We start from the raw sequence: 22,728 nt of genomic DNA, 5'->3' as shown, positions 1-22,728 counted from the left end.
CCATGTCCTTTCCAGTCCAACGTCTTAAAGACATCTTCCAATGCATTGGTGAACAGTTTCGGAGATATCACATCCCCCTGTCTCACTCCACGTTGCAGTTGGATAGGTCTTGTCTTGTGGTCCTGTACTTGGACAGTCATAGTAGCGGCATTGTACAGAATTTATATTTTAAAAAATCTATAATGTTTATTTATGTAATCTATACTCTTTAACGGGAAAACGGCTGGACCAACAGAATTGGCGATTGAAATGTACTTACAAACTTTCACTTTATAATATTAGTAGGATATTCCTATCGAGACTTTTATAAAGCAGGCTTTAAAAAAAATACTGTATAAGCACATCACTAAATTAGTCAAGCAAAAACCTATAGTTGCTCATTAAAAGTTATCTCGGCCGAGCTAGCAATGCTGGTAACTTAAATTTGTTGATAACTTCTATAGAACTTAATCCTCGATAATATGTGGCTTCAAACTTAATATTAACTTGTTTACCAGGGATTTACAGGAGAGTGGAGTGTAGTGCGCTTACATTACAATAATATTACGTATGCCGAGGTAACTTGCGAATCTTGAGATAGCGAAAATTGGTGGAATACTCAGAATTAGTAACTCGTGTAAAGGTTTATGCTAATTATAATTTGAACACATTCAGATAGGTATAGTTCCTGCAATTAAATAGATAAGAATTAGATAATAGACGTCGTCGGGCACTATTTTGGATAATATATACAATAATTAATACTGCCTACTTACTTACTTGTCGTTCTGTTACTCCCCTGTGGAGCTTAGGGCTACATATTATATTCTTCTCCACGCTTACCTACCTTCACTCGGGCCCACGATAGACCCTGATCTCTTCATACTTACTACTTATAATGACTTAAAATGTGTATGGCGGTTCGAATGAGCAACATGTCATTGAACTGTCGCGCGTGGAATAAATGCGCCTTTCTGTCGGAGCTCGTGCGCAAATCCAGAGTAACCACCCTTTTGCTTTAATATGAATTTATGGAAGCCACACCAGATGAATTGTATGTAAGCTGATATTCGAGAGACTGAAGTGAACTACGCAGGTTTGTGGGTATTCTGTATTAAATAAGCTGGAATTACAATATTGTTAAAACTTAATATAAATATCGTCTTGTAATAAGCAAGAAAACATAAATCCAAACGTACATGCAGCATCCTATCAGATCGCTCTAGACAAGGTGAACTTTTATCAATGATGTTACCGTGGCTACTAAATGTCCCTATCATACTGAAAAACTTCATGAGGGCATCATTAATGAAAAACATAAAATAAATAAATAAAACTATATGGAATGGATTAAATTCCCCCTGTAAAGTATAAATATAGCAATTATAATTATTTTTGGTTCTCCACGCCTGGCCAGAGTAGTAGGTACAAAAATAATAATAATATGTTAAAAATATGTAATATTTTCTAGGCAATACGAGTATTTCCTCGATATTCAAAAAATTCCATTCGCAGAACGTATGTGAAGCTAAAATTAACCAATTTCCAAGCATTTTCATACGCATGTAGTTAATTGGGCGTATACGATGGAATCAGGTAAAATGCCGTATTTCGGACAGCCGCGCCTTAATTGCACTCAAATTAAAATTGACTTCTATAAACTTGACACGCAACGCAACACTTCATAATAAAAAATATATTTGAAAAGTTGAATGTGCGGTCGGTCGACCATAGTCGAGAGGGTAATCAAAGGTGAGAAGTAGGTGAAATCTGCTATTGTAGAAAATTATGATTGATATAGTGTAGTTGAGATTATAATATAAGTAAAAAAAAATATAGGTACTTACTACTATTGGGATTTATTTACAAACCTAATTATGCTCACGACGGTCATCCCCAAAGGGATATTCAGAGCTTTCGTTGTAAACTTGATAGGTCGTATCGCCGTTTTTGAATGAAAACAACAGTTAGGTCGTTATTATTCTGTGGTACAACAACTAATCTACCTCAACTTACTGGTTTTGCGATCGATACGATCAATATACCTACTACCTTCTTTAACATACCTACGTAAATAAATAAAAATAGTTTCTCCAACTACACTACATGAACACTTAAGCGCATACATAATACATGGCCTCCCCCCCCTGCGGCCTGTAGCGATCTGAAATCCGATTTAAAATAAAGCAACAGATTCCGGACATCCACACCAAAAACTGTATTCAAATTGGACACTCTACTTATTACCGACGCCCGTCATACTTTTGTTACTGTCAATTTAAATGCAGTGCAAATGGAATGCGTGGTTGCTCTTACCATAGATATCTGTCTGACTATTTTTGCCATGTCACACGCCACAAGATAACAAGACACATATTATACAGTTAAGGGCTTTATACGAGGTATGATTTCCGACGTGTGATTGTGCTTCTTTAAAGAACTGAATCTTTAAAATGAATCGCTTCGGGAAAAACAAAAAAGCTGGACATGGAAAGCTATCGTCCTCCGCTGGACGAGATCATCCTACATCCTCAGCCTTCCTCATCCAGCTCAGACTTTGGAAAGCTTCAACATTTCATGAATCATATATTTTGTATATTAAGTTAGTATTTTATATAAAACATGCTACACAGCAAACTCTTTAGCGTACTTAAAACATTGCCATTACTGTAAGACATCAAAGACGACCCGTGTACGTACTCAGCACGATAATAACTATCTCCATTTCACGTCGATCTTCCAAATCGCACGTAATTAGGCTATCGAATTGCTCGCAATCAGGGCCCGTCTCCTAGAGGGGGATGTAATTTGTACGAGTACGATGCGTGCTCGTTCGTAATTACTGATGTTAATTCAATTCCGGACCACCCTGTGCACGCGACGCGGTCGAGTTGACTTTTACACGCTCAAGATTGTGACGTGCCGTTTTGAGTCACGCTGTATAAGAGGCCCGAGTGGCATGCCACATGCCGTCAATTTGCACGATCGCTTTATCGCGGATTGTTTCTTTTTGTTTACGCTTGCAAATGACCGCTAATTGGTGTAAATAAGTAGTTGTTGTTCAAGTACTCTTTAGTCCCACTCAAGAAGTTAAAAAGTTTTTTTTGTAAAAGAAAAAAGTGTTGAATAATATCTCCGGCTTGGGGGCGTAAATAGCCGCTCTGACCCGTCCGTCCTCGCAATACACAGAATCAGCAATGCATAAAAAGCCGGCGCGAGGCGTCACCGGCGAAGACAAACTGCCACTTTTGCCGCCCAAACGCGAGTTCGAAATACGAACGGAAAAGAAGAAATACCGCATAAAGAAAAAACATTGTTTTCCGGCCAGCTCCAATTGTTTCGGCGCAGTGATCGTCAACCTTTCCGAGTCCCAAATCCGGACATTGTTACTCCGATAATCCGGCTCGAATGGCCGGCGGAGTTTCTTTCACCAATATTTCTGGGATAAATGCTGCATTTCATTCCGGATCCGACGTGCGATTCCTTCTGTGTGGATGCGGATACTTTGTTTTGTTTACTCCACCCGAGCTGTTCCGGTATTTTATAGCAGTTTGTAAATCTAAGTGGGAGCGGCGCGCACCCCCCTAGCTTTAACTGCCGTTATTAGTGTGTCGTCAAATCGGCTAGTTTGAGTGCTGTTTTATACAACTTTAATAAATACTGAAGCCGTTGTAAAGCAAAGTTTGCCGTCTGTGAATGAAATTTACCAAGAATATTGACAAGAACAAGTTTCCGACCAGGATCGGTTGGTAGCGACAAGTGGGTAGAGAATATGCCGTCAGTTCGGAGTTGTGACAAGGGTTGCCCCAAGTCCTGGTCTAATTGAATCTCGCAGTTTACGAGACCACGTGTGCTCCCCGGGGCTGCGGCTGACTTTAGTTTTATATCTTGGAGGTCAAACTAAATGGCTATAAAGGTAGTTTACGTTTGGAACTTATTGTTTTTGTTTCGTAATAATTCAATAAATTTGTGAGTTTGTACCTCCCTGCGTGTCATGTCAATAATAAAAATAATATTATGTAATAACAGGTATGTGACATGGGTATGTTAAATTATTTTTTCAGCCTCCTTTCAAATGTTTGAATCTGCCTTGGCCGAAATTCAAACAGTCTTTAACACTTCCCACTCACCCACCGTTACTAACCACTGAACCATGCCCCACAAACCCAGTTGATAATCTGGTAACCGCCTACTCTGTACCGATTTCCAACAGGCCATTTTGGGACATCATTGAGTCGGTTTCACATTCAGATAATAGGGCGCGATTACATGGACACTGCGGGGCGCGGGGCGCGGGGGCACTCGGCTCCTGATTGGCTATCTAAGCTATAATCTGCTAATTGTCTGCAATCATCATTGTGGCCGCTGCTTTACCATTGATAAATTACACACAGCCCGACTATTATCTTTAGTAAAGGTCTTTACTGGCAAATTGGCCTTTGATACATGCTTTCGGTATTTATGTCAGAGCGCATTGCTTTGACCAGAGCCGCCAGTGAAAGGTATTTAATAAATCTACGATAAGTAGTATGGGATGTGTAAATTTGAATATTGGTTCGCTGGGGTTAACTGGGCTTAACTGTCAGCTGTTCATGTCCGTCCTTCACATAACTCGCAAATACCAGCTCAATAATAATAGTGAAATTTTCGTCTGGCCACGTGGTCCTACGCCCTTAATTCACAACACAAAATCAAACCAAACTAAGTCCATTAATACTCGAGAGAGCCGCATATCAACAAAGAGCACTATTTACGTCACTCGTACAGTTCTCGTTACTAACCGTTCACCTTAATTCCATCCTTCGACCCCTATCCCTCATCGGCCGTCGCTCTAAACCTCCTACTAATAGAGCAGGTAATTTCGTGTTGTAAGGTGGTGATGGGGGTCTAGTGGTGGTCTGGCCTCGCGTGGTGGACGCGCCGCGACCACTGTTACCAATTACTGGACGCACGCACAGAAACAACAAATCGTTTGTGTGCGTGATTTCTTCCACCAATTGAAGATGCGGCTATAGATTTGGGAAAAAACCCATAGATTTTAATAGGGTTGTTATTGTTAATGAAGGACAAGTGTTAGTTGATTACGTTTGGAACAGAAGTTGAACCCGTGAAGGTTTTGAAACAATAAAATAAACTATCATGACAATATTATCCTATGTGCATGATTTTACTTATAAACATTATACCTAATATTTTAATTCAAGCAAGCAATCTTTGTTTATACTAGGTTCAAAATTGCGAAAATAATGACAGAGAGAGATAAAACAGCTCAATCTAACAGCGCCATAACGACGTTTTCCCGCAACTGTCTCGAACCAAATCCCCAACAAATCCAGCGTGCGAAAGTACAAAAAGAATTCAATAACGGCACTTAACATGGCTCAACAAAAAGTCGCCAAGTTTCCGACCCGAAACTGTTAAATCCGCCGCATTATAAGCTCTTGTGAATATCGCGGTATTATCATATAACAGCCGGCGGGAGGGTCGTGTTTTGTTATATTATATACGTTTATATAAAGTTATATGTTTAAATTCCAGCCGGAAGCCGGACAATGCGTGAGGTTTGTGAATGGGGTACGGTAAGGAGGACGGACGTACAAGATTCACCACAAATTATAAGGAAATGAAACTGCTTTCAAAGTGAAATTGTTTGGTTTTGCGCTCACCCCACCAGAATAGTGAATTTCCTCGGCCTTCCTCGCTATCATCATTAGCCAATAATCGTCCTCTGCTAGGTTTAGGATACTGATGTTATGTCCTTAGCGTTCCTCTTACTCGCAGGATTCGAGCGAGACAAATACCATATTAAGTTTTTTTAAATTATTTTATAATAAAATCCAAAGGTTATCTGCATAAAATACCTAATTATACGTAATAATACCGCGGTATGTTTTTATGTTACTTATCCTACCTATCTATGCAGTATGCATGTCTACGTCCATTCGTATCCTATATCACAGCTAAAATCAACAGTGGGTATCCAGCACCGAGTAACAAGTTGATCAGCAATCTGAGAGGCGGCGAGTCGGCGCGCAGTCGAGTGGAACTCTCAATAATGCATGGAGCAGTTTGAAAAAGCAACCGACGAATACTCGGGAGCCTTCCGGCCGCTGGCAGGGTGATGAGCGAAGCGGATCTTTGCAGGTCTAGTTGATAAATGCGTTGTCCAACCCTTCCTATATGTACTGGAGATAACCGGTTGGATTAAAAGAGATTTTGAACAGACAAAAGTTGCGTGAAGCAGTCTCTTGCCAATAAATTGATCGGATAAGTAGGTATGGCTCAGGAGTCCTCAGTGGCGACTGAATATACGTTCCATGGGAGCTTTTGGGTGACTATTGTCTGATGGTGTGAATAATGATGAATTGTATTGGTTCCCAACCGCTCCCTGACTGCACCCTGCCCTGGTCAGCGCCTAGCCCTCATCCACACTACGAGACCCTCACTCCCAGCTGATCACACACGAGTCCAGCGTTTGATATTGCAAAATTAAAATCAACATTTATAACTCCTTTGTTCCGCTCTCATTGGACTACGATCGATTTTTGTTGTTTTTCAATTAAAATGTTAAAATTGAAAGGTTGCGGCCCCGAGATATTAATTGGAAGCTAAATGGGTTTCATGAAACAAAAGCCATTTTTAGATGAAAGCGTTGTAGTTTATTATACCATGTGTGTCCGGAATTTGCGTTTGTCGGATGTTTTTACGATTGTTTTGTTGAATTGCTGTGATGCTGTCTAGTTTTTGCGATATTTTATGCATTTCTATTTAACCATCCTTTGAAATATTTTATGTCATACAAACATTTGGCCGCTTTTGTTCATAATTATTATATATTTTTCTTTAGAATACCATCAGACCTAAGGTTTTTTTTAATAATATTACTATCTCTCCACAGACTTTTGATGAGCGTTAATTAATATTATAAAATCTACCCACGTCTTTCAATACAAAATAATATCGCACAATGAGTTGAACATTGAATATGTATTGTTCTAAAATAGAACAGCTATGTCATTGATACCTAGCTAAGAAGCATTGAAAATGGGATGTATTTTACTGAATAGATTCTGACCGCCCACTCTTCCTGTGGCGCCCCTACCCGCTCCTCCTATGACCCTCCCCTATCCCGCCCGCTCATCTCATGGCCATAGCCGAAGGAGCCGTGCATGCGATATGAGCTTTGTGCTCAATTAGTTATTACGTAGGTAATTGGAAAATTCTAATATTTACTGAGCAAATTGATTTAAATGTATCTATTTTTATGTTGCACGAATCCAATTTCGCTCAGCTCTCTTTGACGGGAGCGCTAGATATTGAGATTTATTGATTCAATTTGCTGTAAATTTCTAATTTAAACACGAAGATGTGAAGGAAATATTTTATAACTCAATATTTTAACCATTTCCCATAGCGTGGAGAACAAAAATCCATTGCAGGATTAAATAAACAACTCACATACTTACCTTTATTTGTATATTGTTGTTCCTAGTCTAATATAGTATATTTCAGGCACTTTATAATAAAAAAGAGTAGTAGGTAGGTACCTAGTTAGTGAAGCATAAAATTATGCTAACACAATTGTTGGGCTAAAATTAATTAAACTTATATGTATAATTTCACAAATAACTCACTGCCAAAGTATATTCCCTATTAGAGAGCTGGTTAAATACATTATTTGGCTTCAACATTTGTAAACAAAAAACAAAAATACCTTTGAAACTAGGCCATGCAGTTATGAGCATACGAGCAGTGCCGCGCGCGATTACCAAACTTCAGAACGAATCCAAATTGTTTCAGTTTTTCAACTGAATCCCCTATGTTTGCTGTAAGCTGCCAGCGAATTTCCTTTTTTTTTGTTTTCGTAAATAGTTTTGATATATCGCGGGTGTTTACCATTCATGCAGTTTGAAAAAGCTGATGAATGTTTGAGGTGCTGGATTAAAGATAAGTGTCTGTTTTTATCCGCCGACAGTATAATTGAGAGGTTATAAGTTTATAAGTAGGAATGTCATTTCTGTCTGTATGCTAGTGGGATTGTTGCTCTAAATCAGGTATCAAATTAAATTCAAATGCTTGTTGTCGTGGTTTTTCTTTGAGGACTGCCATTTTTTCCGCAAACAAAGAACTGCTACTGTCGGAATTCAAACCGGGACCTCCAACAAAACCCCGTCGTTACTAACCACTGCACCATCCGGTGCCGTATCTCGAACGATCTAGGTTCTAGGCAATAAAAACTCTATTCGAAGTACCAAATATATGAGTAAGTACACTTTTGTGGTTGGACAATAAAATGAAATGATACTGTTTTATTTTATTACAATAGTCGGGTTAAGAGTGCCTTAAACCTCGCGTTATGGGCATGTACGAATTATAGCATTTAGCCGTTGTAAAACTTACTACTTGAGTATGTATTTTCTGGTGTTATTATTAGGAATAGCTAGTAGGTATATATACCTTTACATAAGATATTTGATGAATAAGAAGGCAATATAGTCCTAAGTATATAATTGTTAAATAAATAATAATAAATATGTGGGGACATCTCACACACGGCCATCCGACCCCAAGCTAGGCAGAACCTGTGTTATGGATGTCGGACAGCTGATATTCTACACAAATACATAGATAGATAGATGCTAAATATCAACACCCAAGACCCGAGTACAAATATGTGTTTTTAAACATATATCTGCCCCAGCCGGGAATCGAACCCGGGACCTTCGGCTCATTAGTCAGGGTCACTAACCACTACGCCATTCGGTCGCCTATGATACCTACTTAAGATGACGATAAAAATATAATATTTAGGTACTTATATCAAATAAAAAAAAAAAAAACATTGTTTCCGCCCGGGATCGAACCGGGGGCCTTCTGCGTGTTAGGCAGATGTGATAACCGCTACACCACGGAAACTGTGAAATTCTAATCACAAATTCACAACAATTAAATATTTTTTTTCATAACAATGTTAGCTTTTGCCCGCGAGCTAAGATTGAAAGATAGAATAAAAAGATTAAATCCTGTCGTCGCTCTGAGGTCTTCAAGCCAGTCCTTATCGTTAGAGAAAGACTTATTATGTTCCTTGAGCCAATTTATCTATGACAAAATTGTTTAAAATTTGTCTGACATAAGCGTGACAGAAGGACACACATACACACATTCCAATGTTCAGTTATTTATTTAATTATTATAGATTTGATAAAAAACCGAAAGATAATTATTTATTGCAGGGCAATAAATGCGTAAGCTGATAAATTCTTATAATTTTTTTATTTGCGTCCGATAAAGGAAAAAAATAATAAGTACTCAGTCCTCAACTACTTAGGGAGTCGATTCTGTCAGGAGGCATGAGTTGATTTTGTTATCGCGAATTTCAGGAATTAAATAAAATTACATACCTATGCACATACATACTTATAATCATTCTGTATCACACATTAATGTTTGTCAGTGTACGTGCCAAAAACCCTGCTGATATACCTATAGTTAAGAAAAGAAAGTGTTCAGTTCGCGTTGACGCCAATAACGAAGGCGGGTGGTTGTGTACGCAGCGCGGCCGGGATCGAACCCGGGCCTAATGCCGAGCACACACCGCATGCGGGTACGCTACTCGTTACGTCACGGGGTCACGGCACCGGGGGTTACTATACATATATGACGAAAAACGTACGAACGGGAGCTGTCATGTAATCGGCACGTTTAATGCTAAGAAAAAGAGTCGTGGCATATACAGGATGTTGCAAAAGGGTGTACTAAGCCGAGACCAGCATGTGCAGCATTTAATATCTAAGCCCGAATCTAAAATCATACCCTTTTTGCAACATCCTGTAGAGTGAACACCCAGTGTATTTGAACTCGATTCTACATAATCGTAGAAAATGAATTGTGTTTAGTGGAAAGGGGTTCACCATCTCACGACGTAAATAAATATCTCATGAATTGCATACTTATAATATTTCACTTAAAAATACTAGATGTCGAGTTTTGTTCAGCTTGAGTAGAGATAAGTATCATTGAGTCCGATTCACACATAGCTTTTTTCAAGACCAAATAAATTTATAATTTTTTATACTTAGGTAACCTGAAAATAATTATATAATATTAGATCATCTTAATTAATTGGAAGAGCTTATACGATTTTAATTAGGACCATTTCCTTAATTTGAATCTAGGTACTCACAATTTTATTATATTTTAATGTCACGTTTTAAAAGACATAGGTTTATTTTGTATTCTGCTTCCAAAACAAATATATTTACTGTTGTTACTTGTTACAGTACAACTTGAGTGTAGAGTAGTTAGTTGGAAATAACCACCCACTTACTGATAAAGCAATTAAATCGAGATAAGTAAATAAACCGTTATTTATCATCCACAGTATTCAAATGAGATTTTTAAATATCTTATATCCTATAGAAGCAAACAAAATCAAATCATCAGTTAATTTATTACTTATGAGGAGTCCGAAATTGTCCTGATGCGTCAATGGATTATGGTGCTGTGATGTAGGTAGGTATGTAGCCACTTTACGAAGACGTTTGTAAGAAACTTCACTGTGGGTAGTGTACACTGTGTTATCGCAGATTCGTTATTTGAATACATTTCACTTTTAAATTAAGAAACTCTTGTTAGGTGTCGATTGACAATTTAATTGTACAATTAAATTACTTTTATACGATGTACTCTGGATACAGTTATACATAATTATTCATTAATTAAGTTTGTCAAATTAACTGTTTTTCTATGGGTTTAATAGTGTTCAAAATAGGTATTTAAGTATTTTAAAAGTTTAAACGGATAGACGAATGGGCACAATTTTATGTACCTATTAACTATACTGATTAAGACTTAACCAGAATAACAGCAAAATGTATTAAATTTTTTTTTTGAGAATATTTTTCAAGCTGAAGCTCGAAGGACAGAGCTTTTACCAATAATAATCAGTTCCCTATTTTAAAGACAAGCTTTCTAGTAAAAAGCTTCGGGTTAGGGATTACTCCCAGGTCGGAGGTGCCTCTTGTGGTTCGATTCTGTCATAAATTTACAACTTAACCTTGTAGAGTTGGAAGCTTTTTCTTTTTAAATAAAATAAATATCGACGAGAGATATGGATTCAGAAAATGATTGTAAGTATCAGATATAATAATAATAATAGTACTCGTGAAACTATAACAACACATTTGTAAATATGCTCAAATGGAGCTCCTCTACCTGCAGGAAGTTGCTGAAAATGTAAAGTAAGCCGAAGAATGACTACGTAGATAATTCTGAACAATTCCATAGTTCTACCATTAATATACTTACCCTTTTTACAACACCCTGTATAATTTCAATAGCGGGCTACAAATATATCGATATGTTTTCAATGTGTTGGTGCACAATCAGAGTAGTGCGTCAATCCGCGTTGATTGTCCGCGCCACTGACAGTTGCAATAACAAACACATACCTACTGATAAATGAAACTAGACGCGTGCAGTGAGTAAAAATGTAGTAATCGAAACAACGGGCAAGAGCTAGTTCAATAGAAAACTTAGATAAAGATTGAAATTGCCAACAAAACACAACAATGTTTAACTATATTTTAGATTTAAAATAAAAAGGGTAAGAATACAGCTAAAAAAACACTTCATTTGGCAAGATTCTGTAAAGTTAAACAAATAAGCCCTGAATTCATTATAATTTATGTAGGAATTAAATCAGATGTTGTATTTATCACTTTTATTATATAAGGGTCAAAATAAAATAAAGAAATATGAAATCGTCTTTACGTCTTTATACGTCTTTCACACTCTGCTTTCACTCTATGCTCCTCTGTTATTCGTCGTCATGGATACTTCACCTTGCGTTCTGTTCCACTCCCACACTCGGCCATCCTGACATTAAGGCTGCCCTCAGCCTTATTCATTACAATAACTGTAAAGTACAAGGTTACACACAATATAAAACATAACAGTATCAAACGTTAAAGATAATCTTCTTATTAAAACAAAAAAAACTAAAAACTTAGCAACTCAAGTTAACAACAATTTAGATTAGTTAGATTTCAACTTAGGGTCTAGACAGAAAAACATAAACAACTATTCTATGCAAACAACATCTTGAAATACCTATTCAAAATACCTATAATACCTGTTTTGTTTAAACACACCTATTGTAAAGAATATGAGCCTTAAGCCTTCAAGACTTAACCTTACAATCATTACAAAACCTATCTAGATTGACTTTATTTACTGCTCACACATAACTTATTTATTACCATCACTGACTTCTTCATTCATCATCACTATCATACCGACACCAATAGAATATTATGCAATAACAAAACAAAATAAGAACTTACTTACTCTTTATGGTCTGGCCACGGTTTCATGTGGTCTGCAGAGCTAGAAGTACGACCTGGACCTTCGCTGCTGGGATCTAATTTCTCTACATCATACCTGTCATTCCGCTTCACCTTCTTCACTACGTAGGGACCTAGGTACTTAGGTTTCAATTTAAGACACACACCAAATTGAGTCCTCTTAATTGCCACCAAGTCTCCCTCCTTGTACTTGTGACTCTCCTTCCTACCTCTATCTTTCACCATTTTCCTATTTAACAATCTATAATCTACACAGACTCTGGTGTCCCCGTCTTTCTTCATAACTAAAACTAAAGGGCTAGCATACTCTGAATAACTCACCTGAATAATGTTGTCGTCCAGCCACTCTCTTACTTGGTTTTCTACTACCTTTTGCTCTGCTAGTGAAATACGTCTCGGCCGCTGAGCCACCGGGATATCATCCTTCAGCACAATCTTCATCTGTATGGGAGCCTCCTTGACCTGTAGGGGCTGGTAGTTCTCTACCATCTCCGTCAGCTGCTCCTTGTACTGGATATCACCAATGTAATCTACAACCACAGAATCACACGTATAACACCCTACTTGTTTCATCCATTCGTCATCTTTCATACGTAAACTCACGCGTCCGTCTTCCATAATCAATACCACTCTTCTCAAAAAATCTTGACCAATTATCACATCGTAAGGCAAACAACTTCTATTCACAACATGAAACAATACGTTATTATAATGTTCTTTATCTATCTTCACACTTAAAGTGACTTTCCCTAGGGGTTTCACTTCCAATTGTCCGAGCCCCACCAAAGCACTCACATGTCCCTCGTCAAACTTAGGAGAACCTATCAGTTTGTAGTATTCGTCGGTTAACAAGTTAACTTCACTGCCCGTATCTATTAAAGCAGTCATTTTGCAGTCTGAAATTTCAATGGTTTTCATCGGCTTTCGTCTTTCCGTCTGTTTGTTTACATTTGCATTCGCATCTGTCATCTTGACGTTGACGTCCATACAGTTTGAACTGTCACTGGCTGTCACGTTCTCACGTCGTTGGTCGCTCCGACTCGCTGCTGAATTTTCGTTGTTTAACTCCGTAGGCATGGTGAACATTGAACGCCTCGACCCACGCTGAGGTTGCTGCAGACCAGGTCGTCCTCGTCCAAACGCGTCGTTGCTCCGCCAGTTGCCGCTTCCGCCTGGTTGTTGACACTGCGTAGCAATATGTCCAAAGTCGTTGCAGCGGAAACATTTAATACCTCTCTGTCTGTACGGGCAATCTGCTGACATGTGTTGACTCTCTCCACAGTTGTAGCACAGTCGCACGGCCGTCGTCCTGTTGCCTGGCGCGAGTGCAGCTGCTGCGGGGCCTGCGGGTGTAGTTGCAGTAGGTAGACGATTGAAGACCGGTGCCCGTCTTCCGCTCGACTTCTGCCTGATGGTCTCGTACACTTTCAACTTATCTTTCAGATCCCCATAGGTCGTCACGCCGTACAGCATCACCTTATGTAACTCGTCGTCTAGTATTCCGTCCACGATGTATTTTATAGCGACGTAGTCGGGCATCTTGCCTCGCTTGCCGAGCTCTTTCATTATCAGCATGTAGTCTAGGCACGTCTCATTTGCTTTCTTCTTCCGGCTGCTCATTAACTCATGGATCGTCTTGGAATCCACGGTGTCTGGGAACTCCTTGGTGACCGCCGTCTTCAGAGCCTCCCACGTCTTGAAGGGTTTCTCTGAACGCAGCCAGAGTGCCGCCGTACCGGTCAGTGACCTGCGCCCCACGATCAGCCGCTGCAGCTCCGTCCACCCGAAGATCTCGGCGTTGTCATCGACCTCCTGCGCCCACCGTGTTGCGGAATCGGTCTGGTCGCACCCACTGAACTTAGCTACCAGCTCCTCCGTGTACGTGAGCGGTCCTGATGTTCCAACTGCCTCCCCGTCATCTCCCGTCGTCGTCCGTGGCATCTTCTTGTCGTCGTCGTTACGTCTTAAAATGGTATATGTTCAGACCTGAAGGCGTTGTGATGCGAAGAAAAATTTTCTTGTAAAATTTGCAACTGTCAGTCTTGTTCTTTTTATAAAAATCCGTCTTCATCCGCCGTAATCTCCGAGATTTTTTAAATTTTATTTATCCCGGACGAGCCCCCAATTTGTAGGAATTAAATCAGATGTTGTATTTATCACTTTTATTATATAAGGGTCAAAATAAAATAAAGAAATATGAAATCGTCTTTACGTCTTTATACGTCTTTCACACTCTGCTTTCACTCTATGCTCCTCTGTTATTCGTCGTCATGGATACTTCACCTTGCGTTCTGTTCCACTCCCACACTTAATAGGTCCGAATGAATAAATAAAATATCAGATTCTACCGACATAAAAATTCACTTAACCGAAATTCACAAATTCTTTTCAAACCCGGAAGCTCTAAAACCGAATTTTCCCATAAAAAATAATGAATCCCACAAAATATTTTGATCAAGCTATTAAAGTGAGAACCAGGAATAAATAATAGAATAGTAACGATTGAGAATTCAAATGTTTGGCGTGGGTGGCGATCGGTATGTCGCTCGACTGTTGGGCAACACGTACCTCACACGTATTTCATTGTGTTTTCTATAATAAAGGTGTGAGAAGATTAGTGTGAATTAATTATTCGATTGTCACACGGTATTGTGTTGTCGTGTGCCGTTATAAACGCCCGTTGGAATGGTGGGTGCATCATGTGTTGTAGTTATAGGGTAGGGCTACCATCTTCCATTGTAGACAAATTACCATAGTAGACAGATTTATCATCAATATCCATTTTCCTGTGATGCGGTAAGTAATTAACAGCACTTTCTTCTCAGAACAGTCTAGGTCTAGGGTGATAGTCCCATACTATTGTTTTAAATATTATGAATAAATTGTAAAAAAGCTAAATTATTCCCACACCCTAATGCGGACAAGTGGCACAACATTTAGCACAAACATAAACAAAACACAGCGACCGCCACCATTCAATCAGACTGAACCAACTAATTCCACAAATGGAATCAGACGAATGGAACATTACACAAATTGACAGCCGGTTATCAATCGCTGGTTATGAACGAAGCTGAGCCTAAGGCGTAGGGATACTGGAGGGTTACTCTTCAGTGAAGAAAAACTAACAAACGAGAGCAGCTGTCGTACAATCGCCATATTTAAAACAACGTGATAAAGTCGTGGCTCGCACAGCAGCTCCCCGAAACTTAGTTTTTCGTCAAAAAGAGTGACCCCAGTAGCTTTACTTAGAACGAACATACAAGAGCTGCTACTGAACCATCGTGGATAGATAGAAATCAGAAATTATTGAGCAACATTAATTTTCTGCAAAACATCTGTCAGATCCCTAAGTTACGAGTATGTCGGATAGCAGCGCTAGTTAAAGATTGACGATTTTCTATGTGCAATGGTGATTCACTGGCAATATGTACAGCAAACTTCCTTATTCGTAAACTACAGGGACCCCACTGCTTCTGTAGAGTTGCTGTTTATTGTAATGTGGCCCGATGCCATACGATACTTTCTGCCAGGGAATTCAACAATCGGCCCACGTAATTTTAAGCATACAGGACCGAGCTAGGAACGTCATAAAGGGTAGATGGTCGCTATGATAATATTCGAGCAAAGCAGGCATGATAAGACAAGACAGACCAATGCATTGGATTGACTTAATATTGTATGAAATTCCTCTAAATGTGACAGTGAAACTTATTTCTGGTTTGGCATCTATAAATGCTATTTTTAGATAGCGTACACTCCATCCGTCTTTTTAGGTGCATAGAGTCGACATAAATTCGTATAACAAGGCAAATAGAACACGCGTATTGCCCCCGGCTAAATACCTTAATGAACAAGTTGTATCATACAAAATACACCCTAAACAACAAGGCATAAAATCCATTTTGCGACCCAGAAGGATAGATCGGGGATTAAATATTTAATTGTGACAAAATAGAAAGGCTATTTGATTAGTGGAACTGAGTACATTAATCACAGTCGCAGTCGACGGTTCTTTATTTGGGGAATAGTTTGCTCCAACTCTTTTATTTGTGATGTAAAGAGGACCTGAAATGGGTATTAATTATGGTGTGTTAACGTTAAATAGAAATGTATTTACCAAAAAGATACCAATGCTTCTATAGTGCTGTAAGTATAAGGTCAGGTGCCGATTGCCGTCTCGGGCTTATCGCAAAAATCGATAAAATTATAGATCCTCTTTTTATATAAACTAATTAAGTGGATTAGGTAACTGTTAGTAAATAAATCATATTTAATTCTTCTATCACGCCTCCATTAGATTAAAAATTAATTAATAGGCATATTTTTAAACTCTATTTCATAATATATTATACAGGGTGTTAACTTAATTGCGTTGGAGCGGGAAATGGTAGATACAGCTGATGATACTGAACACGATAAGACATTAAAAAACGTATTTTATTTGCTTTAAGCTGACCAACATAAAACAGTTTTATTTAGTACATTTTAAAATTTCATAGTCACCCTATACAGGTTTAGGTACGTTTGACAGAATGACCATGAACTTGAAAGCCAAGATCAAGGCCAAACAATTCAAAGCCAAGGTCAATAAAAAAGTATGCGTGCATCTGCACCACACTCGTGGAGTCACATCGTCAAGGTACCTACCGTGATTTTGGGTACTCAAAGTACCCAATCCATTGTAGACATTTCATTTTACTCCATAAGTATCACTTTATTGATACACAATTATCTTTTATGAATACAGAACATTTTCATTTTATGCTTCATAACATAGGTCACACGTATTCACAGCACAGCACAACATAAAACGAAATGAGGAACAAGGCTTGGTAATCAAAAGATAGAATTGTAGGTACCTTTTCCCTTTTAGGTAATAATTGTATAAAATGATTGTAAACAAGTAAACAACAATGACTGACTGACAGACTAGATCCACAGAGAAGGTAATGACTATCATAAATACTCATTAAATACTCGATGGTTATGATACGCGAGATTGTTATTATTCTACTGGTATTTAAAGTGAGGCCATACTTATTATGAGGATTTCCGTACTATTCGTCATCAAAGATGTCTCAATCGCAAGTAGGTACACAACACAAATCGAGATGAGCGAGTGTAAGTAAACCAATTCGTCATTGAAGTAGACCCTGTTATCATCCTGTTATGCATTGTGGTCTTTTATCTTTAGCTGCATACAGACCGGCCAAACGAACGCCAACGAACGGGTTTTGTTGACCTTTGTTGCTCAATCTGCCCCTGTATTATGTATGATAAATGTCCATCGGTGGGCGTTCGTTGGGCCGGTCTGTACGCATCTTTAGGTAATAAAAGAAAAATAAAATGTGGTGAGTATCAAGGGTGAATACTAAACGCTTACCTTATTCTGAGTAAAAAGGTTTAATTATTGTTCTGAGCTCCTAGAAAGTCATAAATTATATTCTGTACGATCTATGAAACTTTATGCACATCAGCTGTTTAATTGTTGATTAGTATGTCATAAATCACCATGAATAATTTCAATTTTATTTAATAATTGTTATTACCTACTGTGTAATTAATTACAATCATAGTTACATCAAATAAATTATGAAAAGTGAAGTTGATAACAAATTTACAGTGTGTGTTCTTTTGCAATCGAATGTCTCATTGGTTATGTGTTTGTGTAGGGTGACCATGTTTTTGATTAAGGTAAAACTTTCCACTTTACTTTAGACTTTAAACATAAATATTCGAGATTCTGATGTTTTTTTTCTTAGAAACGTGCTTGGTTAGACTAATACTAACCCCCATTTCCCGCTCAAACGCATTCTAGTTAACACCCTGTATAATATTACAAAAGACAAAAGGTCAAATTAAATATGTATAGGCTAATTTCACTTCATTTTGAACATCGATATTACACCTACACTAGAGCAATCTATATTGGTTGGTATCTAGGGTTTCTGATTTCTCGACCTGTTTTCGTTCTCGAGCTTCGAGAATTCTCGAGCCCAAATTCTCGAGTCTTCTCGAGTCTCGAGCCTTTCTAAGAAAAACTTTAAAAAAAGCCTTAATTAAAAAAAAAAACCACTAAATCTCTTTTTTTTACTTTGTCAACTTAATCACAAAGAAAATACTTTACTAATACCACCTAATATTCATAATTATCCGTCTAGCTAGCTACTAATTACTAGTACAAGGTGGGCCAAAAGTAATCACCCTATTGGATGTTGCAAATGGCCGCCAATTTCAAATCAGTTTTGATATTGATGGACTAGACAAATGCAGAATACAAGTTCAGAAACCGTGGAGTGATATATATACTCCCCAAGAACGAAGAATAATTGTGTTCATTAAGTTTTCGTTCGCCTTTTTTCGTTGTATCTGTCATTTTTCCCTGCAATATCGCCCGATTTAACCGTTTCAGGCAGTTTTTCTGCGGTTTTTTGCAGTCCCGTGTTTATGTGAATAAACCCGTGTCTCTGGAAGCCCTTAAGGACAACATCCGACACGAGTGAGAGAATCTCTCGCCCGAATTTTTCGCTGAAGTGATGAGAAATGCCATAAAACGAGCCCGTATGGCAATCAATTCTGACGGCGCCCATTTGGCCAATATCATTTCCTTTCGACTTTACCTTTACATAAAATTGTAAAGGTTCAAATAAACATAATCAAAAAACAGAATCGAAGTTTTTAATTTAGAAAAAAAATGAGAGCCAAACAACATCAGATGACTTCTTTTGGTCCACCTGAACTAGGAAACAGTAATAGATACGTAACTATTACTACGTTATTTTTTAATCATTCATTGGTATTATCATTGGTATTATCACTAGCTTAAATGGAGATGAAACATAATAAATCATAATACACGCACACGGTATGCGTTTGTGTTGTTAAGCGGCGCAGGAAAATTCGAAATGAATATTCTTAATTTTTATCTCAAGGCTCGAGAAATTCTCGAGTCTTCAGATTTTTTTCTCGTCTCGAACCAAGCCGAATTTCTCGAATCTTCTCGAGCTCGAGAATTCTCGAACAGAAACCCTATTGGTATCACACCTCAGATTGACCTTTTGTCTTTTGTAATATGAAATAGTGCTCTATAGCCATAAACATTATCAAAGTATGGTACCTAGGTCATAAAGATAATAATAGAATGTTACTAAGTATCTACTACTTAAAATAACCTGTAACTCAATCAATTTGTAATTTTGTCTGCTATGAAGCACAGTTTCCGTGGTGTAGCGGTTATCACATCTGCCTAACACGCAGAAGGCCCCCGGTTCGATCCCGGGCGGAAACATTTTTTGTTTTTTTTTTCTTCATAATAGGTACAACAAATTCATACTTACTGATACTTACATAGTATTGAAAACGCATACACAGGTTGTTGGTTGTTACCCTAAAGCCTTGAGATTTACTTTATGATACTCTTCCTCTATCGTGTAAAATGCACTAAGGTAACGTCCTCTTTATGACATATCGCAACACTTTTATATTGCCCATATCATACACTGATACAAAAGTAGGTACTATTATTATAATCACTTTATTTTTTAAAGGTTGGGTAAATTAAAAAAAAACAAAAGCAGTCGTAAGGATTATGTTTATGTCAAAACCGTAAACAACTTCATAATGAAATGGAATTAATTCAGGAACTGAAAACACTTAAAAACAGGAACCGTTGATAAGGTTTAATAACTTGTAATTACTTTCACAGGAACCGCTTTGTGATAAGAACCATGGAACGAAAAGTTGTTTGTCCCGGTTTCACAATCGAGGACGTCAATTTAAGAACAGCTTTAATAATTATGACATAGGTAGGTACAGTTGTCTGATGGTCAGTAAGAAGTACTTAAGTAGGTACCTACGTTACTTCAAGGCATACACAAATTTGTCTAATTTGTCCTGTGTTACTGTACTTACCTGTCTTACCACTATCGCCAAAGAAGTAAATTTATAACCAATCCAGAGGGTTACCTTCTCCTACTGACAGAGGTGATTGATTGCTGAAGTGACAGGACCTCAGCATGAGCTCCTCACCATCTCGCTTGTGCTGCAGAGGTTTACCCCTAAACCACGTTTCACTGAACATACATATTTATACACTGCCGGGGAATGAAAAAGTTCCACTCACAAAATGCCAACAACAAACGACCCCAATTTTTTCAAAGATAAAATTGGAACAAAATATAACCGATTTAAGTTATCCTGATGCTCTGTTAAATTTAGTTCTCGTGGCTAAATGTGTTTATTAACGAACAGAATAAACAAAATAAATTTTATTATTTCTAAGTAATTAAATATATGAATTTAGATCTATTTGCAGAATCTAAATAACTTATTCTAAACTTAAGAAAAATTATGACTAAAGGTACCTAGCCTAACTATAAACAAAAAAAAAAGAAGAAAAAAATAAAATAAATAAAAAATTATTTTATACTGTGACATTTTAACCAAACAACCTTAAAAAATGTTGGCAGCCAAAGGGTTAAGATAGCCTTTTCCGTTTAGAAGTAATTTGGTGTTTTTCTCAGTGGAACCTTTTCATTACCCGTGACACACCCTGTAATAAGCCTATCGCATTACACTTAAAGTGCCGACCAATATAATACTCACATATATCTTCAGCCCTCGGCTTATTTGTTGTTTTTTACATTAAGTACCATTTTAATTTATTTTATTACTACGTATTAACTTTAAATCCTTTGTGTAGGCTGTAAAGTAGTACCTATTTAAACATACTCTTGTCTGAATTGTAAATCAAAAGATAGAGGACATCAAACACGGGTTACTTTACCTTGACAAGAAACGAACGAATGAGAGTTGACTGGTAATCGGTGACTGACTGCAACGAGATACAGTGTTGTTTAACGCAGCAACGCTCCAAAAAGCCGTTTTCCGTTATCTAGAGTCACCCACCAGTCACAAAAGAAGAGGCTGTATGTAATTGATGTCATACGTTCTTACGGACATAAAGTATTGACACAAAGTAATAAAAACTATCAAAATTCAATCGTAACAATATCCATTTTATCTATCGGTTTTATCTCACCGGGGGGTTATTATAAAGATTGGAATGTTAGGATGTTGGAATATAATTGTGGTTATAGCATTTGAGATTGATATGATTTCATCAAATCAAACCTCACGGCATTATTTCACAACCGTGAACATGTTTCAAATTCCGGATACAAATTTAAAAGAAAAATGAAAAGATGAACAGGTTTTTGTTAAAACAAAAGAACTCTACGCCTTCCCATTCCTAATGCAAGTATTAATCAAGTATTAAATATTTTTCGAAATATCCTTCCACCCAAAGGTTACCTGGAAGAAATCGCTTTAAGCGATAAGACCGCCATTTGTACATATTATGTGTTAGATTAAGTTTTTTGTAATTTTGACCATGATTTTGTGTACAAATAAAGAATATCTACTTATTCTATTAAGAATAATAATTGAGGACTTCAGTTATCGAACTCAGGACAATATACAGTGCAGATTAACTTTTAAATGACATCGTAAGTGTAATCTAATCCCGTGTTACCGAACACCCTTAAAACCTTAAATCAATTACGGACGCACCGATCGGCTGAATGTCAACCAAATTGGAGATTTGTTACACTCCGTCTTAATTAAAACTTTGAGGAAAAAAACAAAACGTGAGAAAACGTGTAATTAATAGGGATTACGAAACAAGGAATTAATCGGTGTTTTTTACCTTTAAACTTTGTTTTTTTTTTCTCAAACATTAGTGTGTAATTTATTAGTAACTAGCAGTTCCCGCAAGCTTCGCTTCGCCTTAAAAAGGTTTCCCGTGGGAATTCCGGGATAAAATGTAGCCTTTCTCAGGGTCTAGACCATCCGTATACCAAATTTCGTTCAAATCCGTTCAGTAGTTTTGGCGTGAAAGAGTAACAGACAGACATATAGACACAGTTACTTTCGCATTTATAATATTAGTTAGGATGCCTGACTTTGTTCAATCAGACTTCTTCATCATCAACCGAGAAATCGTCCACTTTTGGACAGAGGAGTCTTGTTTGCTCCACATCCGAGGCCATCATCATCCAGCCATCTCCTGTATAAGGTCATTGGTCCAGCCTGACGGCGTCCCACGCTACACACGGGGGCTATTTTAAAATGCATGTAACTATGCACAAATGAATTATTCAATTACTGGATAATCGTTTGCTTAACTATAGTTATATACAATATGGGGATATATTTTGTAATAAAACAACCAATAAGTAAATGCTTGACATTGTATTTGGAAACATTTACAAGAATTTGTTCAACAACATACCCAGTATGGTCTTTCCAGCCATTTTCAATAAACTTCCTTATTCAGTATTATACACTAAGGGCCAGTTTCACAATGTCTGGATAATGCCTA

General features: G+C 37.7%; 2 non-coding genes across 2 annotated transcripts; one reads left to right on the top strand and one right to left on the bottom strand.

Annotated features, from left to right (window-relative positions):
• Nucleotides 1-8,822: 8,822 nt before the first annotated feature.
• Nucleotides 8,823-8,895, bottom strand: Trnav-aac. The gene has a single exon. It is a non-coding gene; the product is annotated as a tRNA-Val (tRNA).
• Nucleotides 8,896-19,562: 10,667 nt separating this feature from the next.
• Trnav-aac lies at nt 19,563-19,635 on the top strand. Its single transcript has one exon. It is a non-coding gene; the product is annotated as a tRNA-Val (tRNA).
• Nucleotides 19,636-22,728: the final 3,093 nt, after the last annotated feature.

The sequence above is a fragment of the Plutella xylostella genome, chromosome 25, assembly GCF_932276165.1.
Source record: "Plutella xylostella chromosome 25, ilPluXylo3.1, whole genome shotgun sequence".
Classification (NCBI taxonomy): domain Eukaryota; kingdom Metazoa; phylum Arthropoda; class Insecta; order Lepidoptera; family Plutellidae; genus Plutella; species Plutella xylostella.
The sequence above is the reverse complement of the archived record's forward strand: the minus strand, read 5'-3'. Positions and strand labels throughout refer to the sequence as shown.